The following is a 7,098-nucleotide window of genomic DNA, read 5'->3' as shown; positions in this document are numbered from 1 at the left end:
AAAAAAAAAAAAAAAAAAGAGTGTTTGAATTTTTTTTTTTGTGTATATTTTTCCTCTATATCTTTGAGGCCGTAGGGGGAATTTTTTTCTTCTCAATGGAGATGAAGCAATTGTCTGATCGTGTGCAGCAGCTCGCTGCTGAAGTGCGGGGAATTTCCGCCTATCTTGCTCATTCACATGTTGCTGAACCAAAGATCCCTACTCCTGATGTGTTTTTTGGGGATCGGTCTAAATTTTTGAACTTTAAGAATAATTGTAAATTATTTTTTGCCTTGAAGCCTAACTCATCAGGGAGCTCCGCGCAGCAGGTTAAAATTGTCATCTCTTTGCTGCGCGGCGATCCTCAGGATTGGGCGTTTTCTTTGAAACCTGATGATCCTATTCTATCTAATGTGAACGCATTTTTTCAAGCCTTAGGGCTGTTGTATGATGAACCTAATGCTATTGATCAGGCTGAAAAGACCCTGTTGGCATTGAGCCAGGGTCAGGATTCTGTAGAGTTGTACTGTCAAAAATTCCGAAAGTGGGCGGTCCTTACTACTTGGAATGATGGCGCCTTGGCAGCTCTCTTTCGGAAGGGTTTGTCAGAAACCGTAAAAGATACTATGGTGGCATTTCCTGTTCCCTCTGGTCTTGACGATTCTATGTCATTAGCCATTCAGGTTGATCGGCGTTAGCGCGAACGCAAGACTGCACGAGAGGTGTTGCCACCTGTTGAACAAATGTCTGAACCTATGCAATGTGATAGAGTTTTGTCTAGGGCGCAACGTCAGGAGTTCAGAAGGCGTAGTAAGCTGTGTTTTTTCTGTGGAGATGCCTCGCATGTTATTTCTAAAGTATAGGAGTAACCCCGGCACACTAATAACATGAAAGTAAAGTCTTCTCAACGACAGTCTTTAATTGTTGTGATTTTATTGATTGTGAAAAAAAGGGTGGTGTTACAATCCAAAAAAGGGTGGTGTTACAATCCAACGTTGGATTGTAACACCACCCTTTTTTGGATTGTAACACCACCCTTTTTTTCACAATCAATAAAATCACAACAATTAAAGACTGTCGTTGAGAAGACTTTACTTTCATGTTATTAGTGTGCCGGGGTTACTCCTATACTTTAGTCTTGTTTTTTCCCAGAGCACCTAAGTTGGGGTTTGAGCCTGTCATATCTATTTTATATCGCATGTTATTTCTGTCTGCCCAAAGCGAGAGAGACGTTTTGCACACACATTTGCTGTGGGTGGTGTTCAACCTAAGTTTCTTCTGGCAATTACTCTGATCTGCTCCCTGTCCACATTTTCCGCCAAGGCTTTCGTGGATTCGGGAGCAGCTCTGAACCTGATGGACTTGGATTTTGCTAAACATTGTGGATTTCCTATGACACCTCTGCGGACGCCCATCCCTTTGAGGGGTATTGATGCTACTCCTTTGGCGAAGAATAAACCTCAGTTTTGGACCCAGGTGGTAATGCGGGTCGCCCCAGATCATCAAGAAAATTGCAGATTTTTGGTGTTGCATAATCTGCATGATACCATTGTTCTGGGGTTTCCCTGGTTACAAATCCATAATCCAGTTTTGGATTGGAAATCTGTGTCTGTGGTGAGTTGGGGTTGTCAGTGTGCCCTTAGTGACGCTCCTGTTTTCTCCACCTCTCCCCAGTCGCATGATGTTCCTGACTATTTAGCTGATTTTTATGATGTATTTAGTGAGAATGAGTCTGCGTCTTTGCCTCCTCATAGGAGTTATGACTGTGCAATTGAGCTGAGCCCTGGGTGTAAATTTCCCAAGGGTCGACTTTTCAATTTATCTGTACCCGAGCACGAGGCTATGCGATCCTATATTAAGGAGTCGTTGGAGAAGGGTCATATTAGACCATCCTCTCCACCCTTAGGTGCTGGGTTTTTTTTCGTGGCCAAGAAGGATGGTTCATTAAGGCCTTGTATTGACTATCGTTCCCTCAACAAAATTACTGTCAAATATCAGTATCCGTTACCCCTGATTTCTGATCTATTCTCTAGAGTTAAAGGTGCTTGCTGGTTTACCAAGCTTGACCTCAGGGGGGCGTATAATCTTATTCGCATTAAGCATGGGGTTGAATGGAAGACGGCGTTTAATACTCCAGAGAGTCCAGAGGGACATTTTGAGTACCTGGTGATGCCTTTTGGGCTCACTAATGCCCCTTCTGTCTTCCAGTGCTTCATGAATGATATTTTCCGAGACTTTGTGGATACATTTTTGATCATCTATCTGGATGATATTTTGATCTTTTCCAAGGATTGGGACTCTCATGTGGAACATGTTCGGACTGTGTTCCGGATTTTGAGGGAGAATTCCCTGTATGTCAAGGGATCGAAATGCCTTTTTGGTACAGAGGATTTCATTTTTGGGATTTATTTTGTCTCCGTCAACTATTGAAATGGACCCGGCCAAGGTACAAGCCATTTATGATTGGGTTCAGCCCACTTCTTTGAAGGCCCTCCAGAAGTTTTTGGGTTTTGCTAATTTTTATCGTAAATTTATAGCTAATTTTTCTGGTATTGCCAAACCATTGACTGATTTGACTTAGAAAGGTGATGTGCTGAATTGGTCTCCGGAGGCTGTTTCTTCCTTTCAGGAGCTGAAGCGAAGGTTCACTTCTGCTCCGGTTTTGCGGCAACCTGATGTCTCATTCCCGTTTCAGGTAGAGGTGGACGCTTCTGAGATTGGTGCAGGAGCTGTTTTGCCCCAAAAAGATCCGGTAACATCTAAAATGAATCCCTGTGCTTTCTGTTCCTGAAAGTTCTCCCCATCTGAACGTAACTATGATGTGGGGAATCGGGAACTGTTAGCCATGAAATGGGCATTTGAGGAGTGGAGACATTGGTTGGAGGGAGCTAAACATCAAGTCATGGTCCTTACTGACCACAAGAATTTGATTTACCTGGAGTCGGCCAAACGCTTGAATCCTAGACAGGCTAGGTGGGCCTTGTTTTTCACACGTTTTGATTTTGTGGTCTCTTTTCTTCCGGGCACTAAGAATGTCAAGGCAGACGCCCTCTCTAGGAGTTTCTTTGCTGATTCTCCTGTTGTGACCAAGCCTGCTACCATCTTAGGTGAGGGGGTAGTTCTTTCTGCCATCTCGCCCGATTTGAGACGTGCTCTGGAAGAGTTTCAGGAGGACAAACCTGAGCGTTGTCCCATTGGAAAATTGTATGTTCCTGACCAGTGGAGGGAGAGAGTGATGTCTGAAGTTCATTGCTCTGCATTGGCTGGTCATCCAGGTATTTTTGGTACTAGAGATTTGGTGAGTCGGTCTTTTTGGTGACCTGCCTTGTTTCGTGATGTCAAGAGTTTTGTGCAGTCCTGTGGGACTTGCTCCCGGTCTAAACCTTGTTCTCGCTCTAGTGGGTTGCTGATGCCTTTGCCGGTGCCCAGGAGGCCATGGACCCATATTTCAATGGATATTATCTCTGATATGCCTGTCTCTCAGAGAATGACTGTTATTTGGGTGATTTGTGATAGATTCTCTAAGATGGTCCATCTTGTACCACTCCCTAAGTTGCCATCTTCCTCAGAGTTGGTGCCCTTGTTTTTGCAACAGGTGGTTCGCTTGCACGGGATTCCTGAGAACATTGTATCTGACAGAGGAGTTCAGTTTATTTCTAGATTTTGGAGGACTTTCTGTTCCAAGCTGGGAATTCAGTTGTCCTTCTCCTCTGCGTTTCACCCTCAGACCAATGGGCAGACGGAGAGAACAAACCAGACTTTGGAGTCGTATTTGAGATGTTTTATTTCTGCTGATCAGGATGATTGGGTTTCATTTTTGCCCTTGGCCGAATTTGCTTTAAATAATAGAGCTAGTTCTGCCACTTTGATGTCACCTTTTTTTGTAACTTTGGGTTTCATCCTCGATTCTCTTCAGGGCAGGTGGAGTCTTCTGCCTGCCCAGGTGTTGAGACTGTGGTGGAGAGAATGCACCAGATCTGGGACCAAGTGGTGGATAGGTTGTCTCTCTCCCAGGAAAAGGCCCAGCGGTTTTCCAACCGTCATAGGACCATTGGTCCCCAGTTTAAGGTGGGTGATATGGTTTGGTTGTCATCAAAGAATATCTCTATGAAGGTGGCTTCTCCAAAGTTTAAACCTAGATTTATTGGACCTTACAAGATTTTGGAGATTCTTAATCCTGTCTCTTTTCAATTGGCTCTTCCTGTTACATTTAAGATCCATAACGTGTTTCATAAGTCTCTGTTAAAGAGGTTTGTTGAGCCAGTAGTTCCTGCGGTGGCACCTCCTGACCCTGTATTGGTGGAAGGTAATGTGGAATATGAGGTTGAGAAGATACTGGATTCTTGCCTGGCTAGACGGAGACTCCCGTATTTGGTTAAATGGAAGGGTTATGGCCAGGAGGATAATTCTTGGGTCCCTGCATCCGATATTCATGCCGAGAGATTGGTTCGTGGTGATGGGTTTATCTTTATCTCTCAACGGGAGATCTTTAGGTATGCCGGATGGTAGCCAGATTGATAGCATGTTGCCCGGGCAAGGTGACAGATCGACACAGAGACAGGGTATGTATCTGCAAGATGCCACGCTACGCCTGGCCAATTTTAATCAGGTCAAGCTTATATGCTCATTTGAGTAGGCGGTTACATTACATCATCACATTTCATTGGACAATTGATCATTCAAAGGTAAGCATAAATGGTTCTAACCAATCATATTCATATTCGTTAACCAATCAGATTGTGTTCGGCTGTTAATCATTAGTATTTGTGCAGACGTGCTGAAAGCCTTAGTAGGTCTTGTGTAAATTACACAAGACCCCAATATTATTCTCATTAATCTATTCTCATGACGGTTAAAGCTCCATTAGCCTCATTAACCTGTCGTACTAAGTATTCATAGCCCCTTTATCTATAGTGATTTATCTATTTCTAAGAGTATGAACTCATTAGGCCTACGTGGAACTCGTGATGTATCCTTCAGTTACATGAATCATAAGTATTACAGAGGTAAAAGGAGAGAATAACAGGATTAGGTGAGAGGTGATTTCTTCTGTCAGCTAATATCATAGAGGTATGGAGTGTGAGACCCTAAGAGTGTATGAAAGGACCCCACAGAATCATGGTTCCCCTATCAGTGGTTTTCATCGGGCCCATCCTGATCGTCCTGGTGGCGTGGATGAGGGTTCGGTGACCCCTCCTCAAGGGGGAGGTACTGTTGTGAGTTCATTTTCCCTTTCACCGTTGATGTCTAATGAACTCCCTCTGCTGGTGAGGAGAGGTAGTGAAATTGATTGGGTTGGGAAGAACCTGTCATCTGAACAGGTGGAGCCTGATTGGACACCAGGAATCACTGAGTGGATATAAGGCAGCCGACGCCCTACTGGGGTGCTGGTGATCCTTTCTGCTCTGAGCTCTTGCAAACCAGTTCAGTACCTGTCTTCTGAAAGGTAAGTTTTTGCTCTCTTATTTTTCCATGAGATTGTGTCTGTTTACTTAGTGTTTGTGTTCTGCCTGCCCTTGTTGGTACAGGCTGAGCTCCATTTTTGTCTCTGGTCAAGCTGATCTTTTGCTCAGTCTTCAGAATATACCTGAGTGCTGATATAGTGATTTTGAAGTCTAGTGACTTCAGGGCCTTTTTTCTATCAGACGCGTTGGACATTATTTTGGCAGTATTTTTGCGGATTGCAGCCAGCATCTTTTCTGTCCTTTCCTATTTAGTTAGTTGGGCCCCATCGTTTGCTCAACCTTTCTTTCTGTCTGTGTTTGTGTTTTCATTTGCTTTTCACCGACAATACATGTTGGGGGCTGTCTATTGCTTTGGGGTCTGCTCTGGGGCAGTTTAGATTTCCCCTTTCTTTCTTTAGGCTTATTTAGTTCTCCGGCTGTGAACGAGGTGTCTAGGACACCGTAGGAACCCCCCACGGCTACTGTTAGTTGTGTGAATAGGATCAGGGGTCTGCAATCCGATAGCTAACAACCGCTCTGGTTTTCTGGACTTAGCTTGTATTTTTGTTTTTTCCTCCTTCGGTGACTCATTCATAACAAACCTCCCTCTCTGCTAGTGCACCGTACTCTAGCGGTTCCGCTCTGTCCTGCCTGTGCTCCGCTTCTGCTGCTACAGAACCTCTTGCTGCAGCTTCTCTCCGCAGACCTTGTGGTCCAGCTTTACTCCGCACTCCTGTGGCTCTGCCTACTCCACACTCCTGCAGCTCCGCCTACTCCGCACTCCTGCGGCAAAAAATGTGACTAATGATTCTATGATTTAATGCAGTGCAGCGGTGTTCACACTGTGCATTGATAAGGCAGTGACTCAAGAAAGTTCAAAGTAAACATATTTAATGTCCAAACTCACAGGAATAAACAGCACACGGTATCCTCTGGATCGCAGCCAGGAAACAAGACAGTCTACATCCGATACCGATTGCCATGGGCGACTGCACCGCCATGCTACACTTAGGGGTGCCAGGCCTTTTGGTTCTGCTTGGCTCCGTGTTACCTCACACAGGCTGATCTCTGCAGTGCTTCCTGCTATGCACGCTTGCAAACCAAACACTAACACACCCAACCATCTGCTGAAGAGTTTTTATAAGGAACCACTTGCAAGACCTGGCTGGGAAGGAAGCGGAACGCCCCAATACCATCCTGTAGTCTACTTAAAAAAAAAGCCCATGGCAGGTTTTCTTAAATCTGCCTTGGACAAATAGCTTGCCCAAGACCAACACTTACTTTTATTTTGCATTGCCATAACAGCTATGCCTGTGACTGCAATGCACTCCTGCAGTCTCAATATGCTTCTGTACACATCCTGGGGGACACATAGCGACCCTCACATATAACACCGGTCACTGCCTCACATACCCCCCCTCTGTTTGAACTTGTGGGTTTAAACATTTGTCACCATAAAAGGGACACTTGACAGGGCATCAGCATTTCTCTGTGACTTCCTTTCCTGATGTTCCACTGAAAAACTGAAGTTTTGTAGGGACAGGAACCATCTGGTGACCCGAGCATTCCTCTCCTTTGCGTTTCTCATCCAGACGAGGGGTGAATGGTCCGTTACTAAATGAAACTGATGCCTGAGCAAATAGTAGTGTAGGGACTCCAAGGCCCACTTAATCTC

This window comes from Dendrobates tinctorius, unplaced genomic scaffold, assembly GCF_039654945.1.
Source record: "Dendrobates tinctorius isolate UK_male_01 unplaced genomic scaffold, ASM3965494v1 ptg000138l, whole genome shotgun sequence".
Lineage (NCBI taxonomy): Eukaryota > Metazoa > Chordata > Amphibia > Anura > Dendrobatidae > Dendrobates > Dendrobates tinctorius.
The sequence above is the reverse complement of the archived record's forward strand: the minus strand, read 5'-3'. Positions refer to the sequence as shown.